Genomic DNA, 12,295 nt, shown 5'->3' on the forward strand with positions numbered 1-12,295 from the left:
TTATTGCAGTAATGTGAAATATATGCTTTTGAGATAGTTAATTACAGATTTTGATGTCTCAATTGAGAAAGAATCATTACAGGCCATGGTTTGTTATTTCCAGCTTTCCCCAAGAAAGTGGTGAAAAATAGTTACATTTATTGGATGATGCTTGTTACCTGGGCTTCAGACCTATGAAGGGTAAGTTACCAGAGGACTCTTGGAAACCTGGACAGTGCCAGAAGATACAACATGCTTTGCTTCTCTGCATTTGGCTTTTTATGCCATTTACAAACCAACTTGTATCCTGCAACCCCTATTCCCATGGTCTTACTTTAGGTGTGTTATGGCACTGATTAAAGCCATAGCATCAGCTTTGGCCTTGGAAAACATTTGGTCTCTGCCTGTGACTCAAAGTTCCAGATCTGTGTCCTGTCACAGCTTATAGTGGGGGAAAATGCTGGTGCACACTATCAGCATATTAATTTCCCAGCATGGATCTCTGGAAAGGAGGGCTTGGTCACAGGTGGAATTGAGACAGTTTTTCTTCCTGCCTTTGCCTTTTGTGTTTAGTGGTATTTGTCTGAGAGTGCTTCATTTTAGTACACTTGCAAACGAGAATAATCTACCTTTGTAGCCAGAAGTCAGAATTGATGATAGGTTATGATAAATCTGGACTCCCAGCTAAATGTTTCAACAAAGCAGGGAGAGGAAAGAAGAGAAGGGAGAAGACACATGGTGATGAGCGTCGAGTCCATCAGTGGTTACTTCAGTTGTTCCTACTTGAGTTCAGTGTTTACATAGATGCCTGCTCTGGGAGTGACACAAGACCATTCTTAGTAGGAAGTTGAACATTTTAAGATTTTGGTTTCTTTATCTTTTTGAAATCTAGATGAAGATCCAGTTTCGGATGTGAGACTCACTGGGTGATCATTTCATTGAGATCAACTTAAATGAACAGGTGAAAAGTGCAAGAGGAATGTGCTATGACTGAGGTATGTCTAATGTGATAGATAACTCTCTCTGGATGTTGGGAGGCCATGGAAAAGACCTATTATTTGTTGAATACTGTAATAGATACATTGCATATATTTCCTTCTGATCTCCTGATAATCCTATCAGGTAGATATTTTAAACTCAGGTAAGGAAACTGAAGCCCAGAGAGATTAAGTAACTACATTAATTCACATAGTTGGTGGTCATCAACTCTAATCACCAACTCTGTCCTGTTATGAGCCAGGCACTGTTCTATTTTCTTTCTATATTAACTCCTAATTTCCATAACACCCCTATGAGCCAAGTACTTTTACAATCCTCATTTTATGATAATGAGATCAGGGCACAGAGTCATTAGTATTTTCCTGGCTGTGTGGCAGAATCCACAATTCAAATCCAGTCAGCCTGGCTACAGAGTTATACCAGCTTTCCTTTGGTTAGGGTTTTCATTACTTTTGTTTTTATTATTTAATAAAAATTTTTTTATTATAAAATGAGTTTTTATTAAGTCAAACAGAAAAGAACACATGTACCAAATGTGTAGCTTAATAAATTATTAAAATAAGATGATACAACTCAGATCAGGGTGTAGAATCGTGCTCACCATGCCAGAGCCCCTCTATTGCTCCATGTCAATCACAGTTACTTCTGTACTCCCATTAGTAGCCATTCTTCTGACTTCTATAGTAATTGCTTCCTTGTGTTTGAGGTTTTTTTTCATAAATGTATATTTCTAGACACTGTAGTGTAGCCTTGCTGATTAAAAAAATTTTTAAGAACTTTTTTTTTTAAGATTTTATTTATTTTAGAGAGAGAGAACGAACGGGGAGAGGAGCAGAGAGGGAGGGAAAGGGAAAGAATCTCAAGCAGACTCCTGAGCATGGAGCCTCATACTGGGCTCCATCTCATGACCCTGAGATCATGACCTAAGCTGAAACCAAGAGCAGGATACTTAACCAACTGAGCCACCCAGTTCCCCCTTAAAAACTCTTTTAAAATATCTTAAAAAAATCTTTTAAAAGATCTGTAGTTTTCCAGGGTGCCTGGGTTGTGCAGTCAGTTGAGCATCTGACTCTTGGTTTTGGCTCAGGTCGTGATCTCAGGGTTATAAGATTGAGCCCCGCGTTTGGCTCCATACTCAGCCTAGAAAGTCTGCTTGAGACTTTCTCTCAAATAAATAAATAAATCTTCTAAAAAAATCTGTAGGTTTTCTCTTTATTCCTTCCTTTCCCTTATAGTTTATCTGATGCAGAATCTGGGTTTGACTTATATATCCTATAGTCTGGATTTTGCTGATTATAAATTCATGTACAATTCAATACGTTCTGCCCTGGGTAACTCCTGCACATTGGTAGCTGGATCCAGGACTGGATCAGACTCAGATTCAAGTCCTTTGGCAGTTCTTTAAGCGGTGTTTCGCAAGACCATTGGAGGTGCCTATGTTTCTCTTTGTGATCTCAGCAACTCTTGATACTTCATGCCTGTATCTATTCATTTGAGGTTGCAAAATAGTGGTATTTTAATTCTATCCTGGTTTTTTTTTCTTATTAATTGGCATACTAGTCCCTTATTTATCATCTGGATACATAGCTGTACAATTCCTTTAGGACAGGCAGCATAAATGCTTGATTCTTTCCATTTATGTTCCTTATCTTCTGAAGACCATTCTTTTTAGAAAATCTAATGTCAGTATAAGGTCATGAACTTAAACATATTTGTTGGGTTTTATTTTTTTATTTTTTTATTTTATTTTTTTTAAAGATTTTACTTATTTATTTGACAGAGAGAGACACAGCGAGAGAGGGAACACAAGCAGGGAGAGTGGGAGAGGGAGAAGCAGGCCTCCCGCAGAGCAGGGAGCCCGACGCGGGGCTCGATCCCAGGACCCTGGGATCACGACCCGAGCCGAAGGCAGACGCTTAACGACTGAGCCACCCAGGCGCCCCATATTTGTTGGGTTTTAGTTCATTGCAATCATTATCATTATTGAAGCTCATGTTGTCTCATCTTTGCCCTGCGGGGAGCCTATTTAACCCTGTTCTTTTGATATGACCCTTAATAGTCTGATAGCTTGTTATCTGATAGCTTGAATGCTCTGTCCCAAATCTGAAATCATCCATTTCTTCAAAAAAACTCTGGGTTTTTTTTTTTTTTTTTAAGAGGGAAATTGCATTTCAGGGTCATAATCTGTATGCTAGGGATCCATAGTCATTGTTTGAGGCTTTTCAGTAGGCAGAGCTAGAATTCCTACATCTATTTATATAGAGACACACACACATTAAAGATTAAGTATCTCATGAGTGCATATAAATACTTCCAATACAAATTGAGACTATAGAGCTTTTATTTAATTTCTCTATTATATCTATAACCCCATTTTTTTTTTTTTAAGATTTTTTATTGTTTGACAGCACAAGCAGAGGAGTGGGGGAGGGAAAAGCAGGCTCCCCACTGAGCAGGGAGCCCAATGCAGGGCTGGATCCCAGGGCCCCGGGATCATGACCTGAGCCGAAGGCAGATGCTGAACCATCCAGGTGCCCCTGTATATCATTTTGGTTACCCAATGCTCCTTTATTAGGTTCCTCAGGAAGCAATATCCCCTAAGTTCTTGTATGTGGATAAAAGCTTGTGTTCTTTATACTTGAAAGGCAGTTTTGCTGATATAAAGTCCTTGGTTCACACTTCTTTTCCTTGAGTTTCTTAAATATATTACTCTTTTTCTTCTGGTATAAAGCATTGATATCAAAGCCAGATGATAATCTAATATTTTTTCCCCTTATAAGTCATTGTTCTTTTTTTCTAGATGAGAATTTTTTCTTTGAAGTCTAGTAATTTTATTAGGATGGGTCAGTATTCTCAAGTATGTGATATGCTCTTTCCATATGTAATTTCAAATGTATATATTTTTTCATTTCAGGAAAGTTTTATTTTTTAAACAGCTTTATTGAGATACAAGTGATCTACAATAAGCTGCACATATTTAAAGTGTACTATTTGATAAGTTTTGGCATATATATATATATGTCAAACCATCACACAATCAAGATTGGGCATATATCCATCACCCCAAAAATTCCCTTTTTCCCCTTTGTGGTCCATCTTTCCAGCCTCTTGTTCCCCTAGCCACCACTGATCTACTTATATTAGATTAGTTTTTGTTTTCTATTTTCTAGAATTTTATATAAATGGAGTCATACAGTATGTAAATCTTTGGCTTCTTTTACTCAGTGTAAGTGTTGTCTGGTTCATATGTGTTGTTGCATATATCAATAGTTTATTCCTTTTTTTTGAAGGTTTATTCCTTTTTATTGCTGAGAGGTATTCCATTGTGTGCATATACTAGTTTGTGTATCCATTCAGCTTTGATGGACATTTGAGTTGTTTTCAGTTCCTGGCTATTACAGATAAATCTCTTAACTTTTATGTACAAGTCTTTGTGTGGTCATGTGCTTTCATTTCTCTTGGGTAAATACCTAGGAATGGAATGGCTGGGTCTTAGGTGTATAGTTAACCTTTTAAAAGAACTGCCAAAGTGTTTTTCAAAGTGGTTGTCCTATTTTACATGACCATCAGCAGTGTATCTGAGTTCCAGTTCCTTCATGTTAAGAGTCTGTTTTTTTGGTTTGTCTCTTTTTTATCCCTTTGCTCTATTTTGTTTCTTAAATTCTACATGAGTGAAATCATATGGTATTTGTATTTCTCTGAGTGACTTATTTCACTTAGCATAATACCCACTAGGTTCTTACATATTGTTTTATAGCCAAATAATATTCCATTGGATATATATTGCATCTTCTTTTTCCATTCGTCTATCAATGAACACTTGGGCTGCTTCAGTAGTTTGGCTATTGTAAATAATACTGCTATAAACTAAGGGTGCATGTATTCCTTTGAATTAGTGTTTTCATATTTTTTGGATAAATACCCAGTAGCATGATTACTGGATCATAGGGTGGTTCTATTTTTAATTTTCTGAGGAACCTCCATATCGTCTCACACAGTGACTGTACCAGTTTGCATTCCCACCAATGGTGCGCAAGGGTTCCTTTTTCTCTACATCCTTGTCAGTACTTGAGTTTTTGATTTTAGCCATTATGAGAGGTATGAGATAATATATCATTGTGGTTTTGGTTTGCATTTCCCTGATGATGAGTGATATTGAGCATGTTTTCATGTGCCTGTTGGCCATCTGTATGTCATCTTTGAAGAAATGTCTGTTTATGTCCTCTGCCCATTTTTAATTGGATTATTTGTTTTTTCGGTATCGGGTTGTATAAGGTCTTCAAATGTTTTGGATACTAACCCTTTATCAGATATGTCATTTGCAAATATCTTCTCTCATTCTGTAGGTTGCTTTTTAGTTTGGTTGGTTGTTTCCGTTGCTGTACAGAAGCTTTTTATTTTGATGTAGTCCCAATAGTTTATTTTTGCTTTTATTTCCCTTGCCTCAGGAGACCTATCTAGAAAGATATCACTACCATCAATGTCAGAGAAATTACTGCCTGTGTTCTCTTCTAGGATTTTTATGGTTTCAGGTCTGCATTTAGGTCTTTAATCCATTTTGAGTTTATTTTTGTGTATGGTGTAAGAAAGTAGTCCAGTTCATTCTTTTACATGTAGCTGTCCAGTTTTCCCAACACCATTTATTTATTTATTTTAAAGATTTTATTTATTTATCTGACAGAGAGACACAGCAAGAGAGGGAACACAAGCAGGGAGAGTGGGAGAGGGAGAAGCAGGCTTCCCTCTGAGCAGGGAGCCCGAAGCGGGGCTCGATCCCAGGACCCTGGGATCATGACCTGAGCCGAAGGCAGACGTTTAATGACTGAGCCACCCAGGCTCCTCCCCAACGCCATTTATTGAAGAGACTGTTTTTCCCTTTGCATATTCTTTACTCCTTTGTTGAAAATTAACTGACCATATAATTGTGGGCTTATTTCTGGGTTTTCTTTTTTTTTTTTTTTTAAGTGATCTCTACACCCAACATGGGGCTTGAACTCACAATCCCGAGATCAAGAGTCACGTGCTCTCCCAACTGAGTCAGCTAGGTACCCCTGTTTCTGGGTTTTCTATTCTGTTCTACTGATCTATGTGTTTGTTTTTGTTCCAGTACCATACTGTTTTTTTTTACTATAGTTTTTGTAATATAATTTGAAATATGGAATTGTGATACCTCTAGTTTTGTTTTTTCTTTTTCAAGATTGCTTTGGCTATTTAAAGTCTTTTGTGGTTCCATACAGATTTTAAGATTGTTCTAGTTCTGGGCGCCTGGGTGGCTCAGTTGGTTAAGCGACTGCCTTTGGCTCAGGTCATGATTCTGGAGTCCCTGGATCGAGTCCCGCATCGGGCTCCCTGCTCGGCAGGGAGTCTGCTTCTCCCTCTGACCCTCCCCCCTCTCATGTGCTCTCTCTCTCATTCTCTCTGTCTCAAATAAATAAATAAAATCTTAAAAAAAAAAAAAATAAAGATTGTTCTAGTTCTGTGAAAAATGCTATTGGTGTTTTGATAGGGATTACATTAAATGTGTAGATTGCTTTAGGTAGCATAGACAATTTAACAATATTTGTTCTCCTAATCCATGAGCGTGGATTGTCTTTCCATTTCTTTGTGTTGTCTTAATTTCTTTCATCAGCGTTTTACAGTTTTCAGAGTACAGGTCTTTCATCTACTGGTTAAGTTTATTTCTAGATATTTTATTATTTTTGGTGCAATTGTAAATGGGATTGTTTCTTTTTAAAGATTTATTTTTTTGAGAGAAAGAGAGAGCACACATGTGCGAGTGAGAGAGAGCACATGGTGTGGGGAGGGGCAGAGGAAGAGGGAGAGAAAGAATCCCAAGCAGACTCTCAGCTGAGCGGAGCCGGATGCAGGGCTCCATCACTCCATCTCATAACCGTGAGATCATGACTTAAGGTGAAATCAAGAGTTGGATCCTTAACCGACTGAGCCACCCAGGTGCCCTGGGATTGTTTTCTTAATTTCTTTTTCTGCCTCTTCATTATTAGTGTATAGAAATACAACAGATTTCTCTACAGTGATTTTTGTATCCTGCGACTACTGAATTCATTTATCAGTTCTAGTAGTTTTGGGGTGGAGTCTTTAGGATTTTCTATAGATAGTATCATGTCATCTGCAAATAATAAAAGTTTTACTTCTTCCTTACCATTTTGGATGCTTTTAATTTCTTTTTGTTTTTAGATTGCTGTGGCTAGGACTTCCAGTACTGTGTTGAATAAAAGCGGTGAGAGTGGATATCCTTGTCCTCTTTCTGACCTTAGAGGAAAAGCTCTCAGTTTTTCCCCATTGAGTATGAAGTTAGCTATGGATTTTTCATATATAGCCTTTATTATGTTGAGGCATTTTTCCTCTAGACCTACTTTGTTGAGGGTTTTTATCATGAATGGATGTTGTACTTTGTCAAATGCTTTTAATTTATCCATTGAAATGATCATACATGGTTTTTATCCTTTCTCTTGTTGCTGTGATGTATCACATTGATTGATTTGTGAATATTGAACTAACCTTGCATCCCAGGAATAAATCCCACTTGATTTTGGTGAATGATTTTTTTAATGTATTGCTAGATTCAGTTTGTCAGTATTTTGTTGAGGATTTTTGCATCTATGTTCATCGGAGATATCAGCCTGTAGCTCTCTTTTTTTGTAGTTTTTTTTAAAGATTTTATTTATTTTTTTACAGAGCGAGAGAGCAAGAGAGGGAAGACAAGCAGGGGGAGTGGGAGAGAGAGAAGCAGTCTTCCCACTGAGCAGGGAGCCCGATGCGGGCCTCAATCCCAGGACCCTGGGATCATGACCTGAGCCGAAGGCTGATGCTTAATGACTGAGCCACCCAGGTGCGCTGTAGTCTTTACCTGGTTTTGGTATCAGGGCCTCATAGAATGAGGCCATTGTTTGTTACTAACTGGCTTCATAGAATGAATTTGGAAGTTTACTTTCCTCTTCTATTTTTTATTTTTATTTTTTTAAAGATTTTATTTATTTATTTGACAGAGAGACACAGTGAGAGAGGGAACACAAGCAGAGGGAGTGGGAGAAGGAGAAACAGGCTTCCTGCGGAGCAGGGAGCCCGATGTGGGGCTCGATCCCAGGACCCTGGGACCATGACCTGAGCCGAAGGCAGACGCTTAACGACTGAGCCACCCAGGCACCCCTCCTCTTCTATTTTTTAGAAAAGTTGGAGAAGAATAGGTATTAACTCTCTTTAAATGTTTGGTAGAATTCCCCTATGAAGTGGACTGGTTCTGGGCTTTATTTTTGGGGGAGTTTTTTTTTGTTTGTTGGGAGTGTTTTTTTCTAGCTCCTTTAGGTGTAAGGTTAGGTTGTTTGAGATTTTTCTTGCTTCTTGAGATTGGCCTGTATTGCTATAAACTCTCTTAGAAGAGATGATTTTGCTGCATCTCAAAGATTTTGGACCATTGTGATTTCATTTTTCGTTTGTTTTCATGTAATTTTTATTTCTTCTTTGATTTCTTGGTTGACCCATTCATTGTTTAGTAGCATGTTATTTAACCTGCATGTATTTGTGCTCCAGATTTTTCCTTGTAGTTGATTTCTAGTTTTATAGTGTTGTGGTCAGAGAAGATGCATAATATGACTTCGATCTTTTTGAGTTTGTTGAGACTTGTTTTGTGGCTTAATATGTGATATGTTCTGCTCATGTTCCATGTGCACTTGAAAAGAATGTGTAATCTGCTGTTTGTGGATGGGATGTTCTTAATATATCTGTTAGACCCATCTAGTCCAGTGCGTCATTCAAAGGCACTGTTTCCTTGTTGATTTTCTGTTTGGATGATCTGTCCATTGTTGTAAGTGGGGTGTTAAAGTCCCCTGCTATTATTGTATTATTATCAATTACTTCCATTGTTTGTTACTGTCTTATGTATTTGGGTGCTCCCATGTTAGATGCATAAATATTTACAATTGTTATATCCTCTTATTGTATTGTTCCCTTTTTTATTATACACTCCTTTGTCTGTTGTTACAGTTTTTGTTTTAAAGCCTCTTTTGTCCAGGGGCCCCTGGGTGGCTCAGTCAGTTAAATGTCTGCCTTCAGCTTGGTCATGATTCCGGAGTGCCGGGATTGAGCCACGCATTGGGCTCCCTGCTCAGCGGGGAGTCTGCTTCTCCCTCTGCCCCTCACCCCACTCGTGTTCTCTCTCTCAAATAAATAAATAAAATCTTTAAAAAAATGTGTTAAAATATATTTTGTCCAGTAGAAGTATTGCTACCCCAGCTTCCCCATGCCCTCACTTTCAATCTGCAGGTGTCTTTACATCTGAAATGAGTCTTTTATAGGCAGCATACAGTTGGGTCTTGGTTTTTGTGTTTTTAAATCCACTCTGTCACTGTATGTGTTTTGATTTGAGCATTTAGTCTATTTGCATTCAAAATATTTCTTGATAGGTATGTATTGCCATTTTGTTACTTGTTTTGTGGTTGTTTTTGTAGTTTTTCTCTGATCTTCTCTTGTTCTCTTTCATAGTTTGTTGACTTTCTTTAATGATATACTTGGCTTTCTTTCTCTTTATCCTTTGCATATTTATTACTGGTTTCTGATTTGTGGTTACTGTTATGTTTGTATATAACATCATCTGCGTCTAACAGTCTATGATAGGTTTGCGGTCACAAGTTTGAACCCATTTTTTACTTTTGTCCTCTCCACATTTTAGGTATATGGTATTATATTTTATATCCTTCTATTTTATGAATCCCTTGCATGATTTTTACAGAAATACTTATTTTTACTGCTTTTATATTTTTTACTTTTCATATTCTCACTTATGGTCCTTTCCATTCATTTAATATTTCTTGTAGGGCTGGCTTAATGGTCATGAATTCCTTTAGTTTTTTTGTTTGAGAAAGTCTTTATTTCTCCTTCTTTTGTGAATGATAGCCTTGCTGGATAGAGTATTCTTGGCTGCAGGTTTTTCCCTACTAGCACTTTGAATATATCATGTCACTCTCTTCTGGCCTGCACAGCTTCTGCTGAAAAATTTGCTGATAGCCTTATACTTACATGTAAGTGTCTTCTTTTCTTTTATTGCTTTTAATTTTTTTTCTTTATCACTACTTTTTGCCATTTTAATGATGTGTTTTGTTGTGGACCTCCTTGGGTTGAATTTTTTGGGGAATCTCTGTGCCTTCTGGATCTAGATATCTGTTTCTTCCTTAGATTAGGAAAGTTTTCAGCTATTATTTTTTCAAATAAATTTCTGCCCCCTTTTCTATCTCTTCTTTTGAGATTCCTGTAATGCAAATGTTATTATGCTTGATGGAGTCACTGAGTTCCCTGAGTATATTCTCAATTTGCATATTTTGTTTGCTCAGCTTGGTTACTTTTCATTACTGTCTTCCAGGTCATTAATTTGTTCCTCTGCTTTCTCTAGCCTGCTATTTATTCCATGTAGTGTATTTCTAATTTGATTTGTTGTGTTCTTCATCTCTGATTGGTTGTTTTTTTTTATCTTTTTGTTAAGGTCCTCACTAATGTCCTCCACTCTTTTCTCAAGTCCAGTGAGTATCTTCATTACTTTAAATTCTCCATCAGGTATATTACTTGTATCCATTTCACTTAGGTCTTTTGTTGGTGTTTGGTCCTATTCTTTCATTTGGGACATATTTTCTGTCTTCTCATTTTGTCTAACTCTCTGTGTTTCTTTGTGTTTGGAGTTAGCTATGTCTCTTGCTTTTGATGGTAATAGTCTTTTGAAGAAGAGGCCCTGTAGCTCCCTGCAGTGCGGTGTCCCCTGTTCCCTAGGACCTGGTGCTTCAGGGAGTGCCTCCTGTGTGTGTTGCTTGTGCTCTGCTATTGAGTCCTGGTTGAAAAACTGAAGGTTTTTCCTTCAGTCCAGTTGTCTGTAGAGGTTCTCTTTGCTTGTTGTGGGAAGTGTTTGGTCCCCTGCCGAGTGGGCTGTGTTTTAACAAAGTGTGTTGTAGTCAGTCTGTGAAATGAGTCCTGCCACTGCTGCTGCTGCTGTAGCTGAGGTCCTACAAAACCCGTGGATTAGGAGATGTGGTGCTGGCGAGGTTTGTGCTGGTGTTCTTGGGAGGAGGCCTGCAAGACTGGGACTGAGGCAAGCATGACTGGGAAGGGTGGGTCCACTGAAGTGTGGTATGGGGAGATGGGGCTGGTGTAAGCAAGTGAGTGTTGGCATCTGTGATGTTTTTGCTGAAAAATTAGCTGATAGCCTTATGGGGTTCCCTTGTATGTAACTGTTTCTTTTTGGTGTTTTAAAAATTCTCTCTTTATCATTACTTTTTCCTGTTTGACCTGTTATGTGTTTGATGGTGGAACTCCTTGGGTTAACTTCATTAGGGCCTTTGTGTCCTTCCTGGACCAGGGTGTCTGTTTCCTTCCCCAAACTGGGGAGGTTTTCAGCTATTATTTCTTCTAGTAAGTTTTCTGCCTCCTTCTCTCTCTCTTCTCCTTCTGGGATCTCTATTATGTGAATGTTATTATGCTTGATTATGTTGCAGAGTTCCCTCCTCTATTCTCATTTTTTATTATTCTTTTTTCTTTTTGCTGTACAGTTTGGTTGCTTTGTATTTCTCTGTCTTCCAGATACCTAATTTGTTCTTCTGTGTCTTTTAATCTGCTACTGATTACTTCTAGTATATTTTTCATTTCTATTATTGAATTCTATAGCTCTTACTGGTTATTTTTTTAATATATGTATATATTTTATAAAATATTTATGCATATACTTTATATTTAGTGTCTCTGTTGACATTCTCACCTAGTTCATTCACTCTTTTCTCAAGTCTAGTAATTATCTTTATGACTATTACCTTTGAAGTCTTTACCAGGCATATTGCTTATCTCTCTTTCATTTATCTTTTTTACTGTGATTTTGTCTTGTTCTTTCATTTGGGACATATTTCTCTGTTTCCTCATTTTGTCTCTCTATATTTGTTTCTAAGTATTAGGTAGGTCAGCTACATCTCCTGGTCTTGAAAGTAGTGGCCTTGTGTAGAAGAGATCCAGTGGTGCTGTATAATGCAAATCCGCCCTGGTCACTAGAACCAGGCACTCCAAGGATGTCCCCTGTGTAGGCTTAGTGCACCCTTCTGTTGCGGCTGAGCTGCTGCTGTTGTGGGTATGCTGGTGGGTGGGGCTGGCTTCCAGCCTGACTGGCTGCAGTGACTTGATTTGCCTGATAAAGGTGTACTGGGCACAGTTTGCTCCCTGCAATGTTGAAAGGCCCACCTGCTGCCTGTGTGTTCACTGGTAGGTGGGGTTGGCATTCAGCCTAGCTAGCTGTCTACAATTAACATCTGCCATACCTGCAGGCACAGTGAAG

At 38.1% G+C, this 12,295-nt stretch overlaps 1 protein-coding gene across 3 annotated transcripts in view; it reads left to right on the forward strand.

Moving 5' to 3' along the window:
* Nucleotides 1-12,295, forward strand: part of CEP70 (centrosomal protein 70) — a 106,682-nt gene that overhangs the window by 12,693 nt on the left and 81,694 nt on the right. For all 3 annotated transcript variants that reach the window (XM_021678872.2, XM_021678871.1, XM_021678873.2), the window contains exon 2: nt 872-974. The gene's annotated coding sequence lies outside the window, so the exon portion shown is untranslated. The remainder of the gene's footprint in view (nt 1-871; nt 975-12,295) is intronic.

Source organism: Neomonachus schauinslandi, chromosome 1, assembly GCF_002201575.2.
Source record: "Neomonachus schauinslandi chromosome 1, ASM220157v2, whole genome shotgun sequence".
Taxonomy (NCBI): domain Eukaryota; kingdom Metazoa; phylum Chordata; class Mammalia; order Carnivora; family Phocidae; genus Neomonachus; species Neomonachus schauinslandi.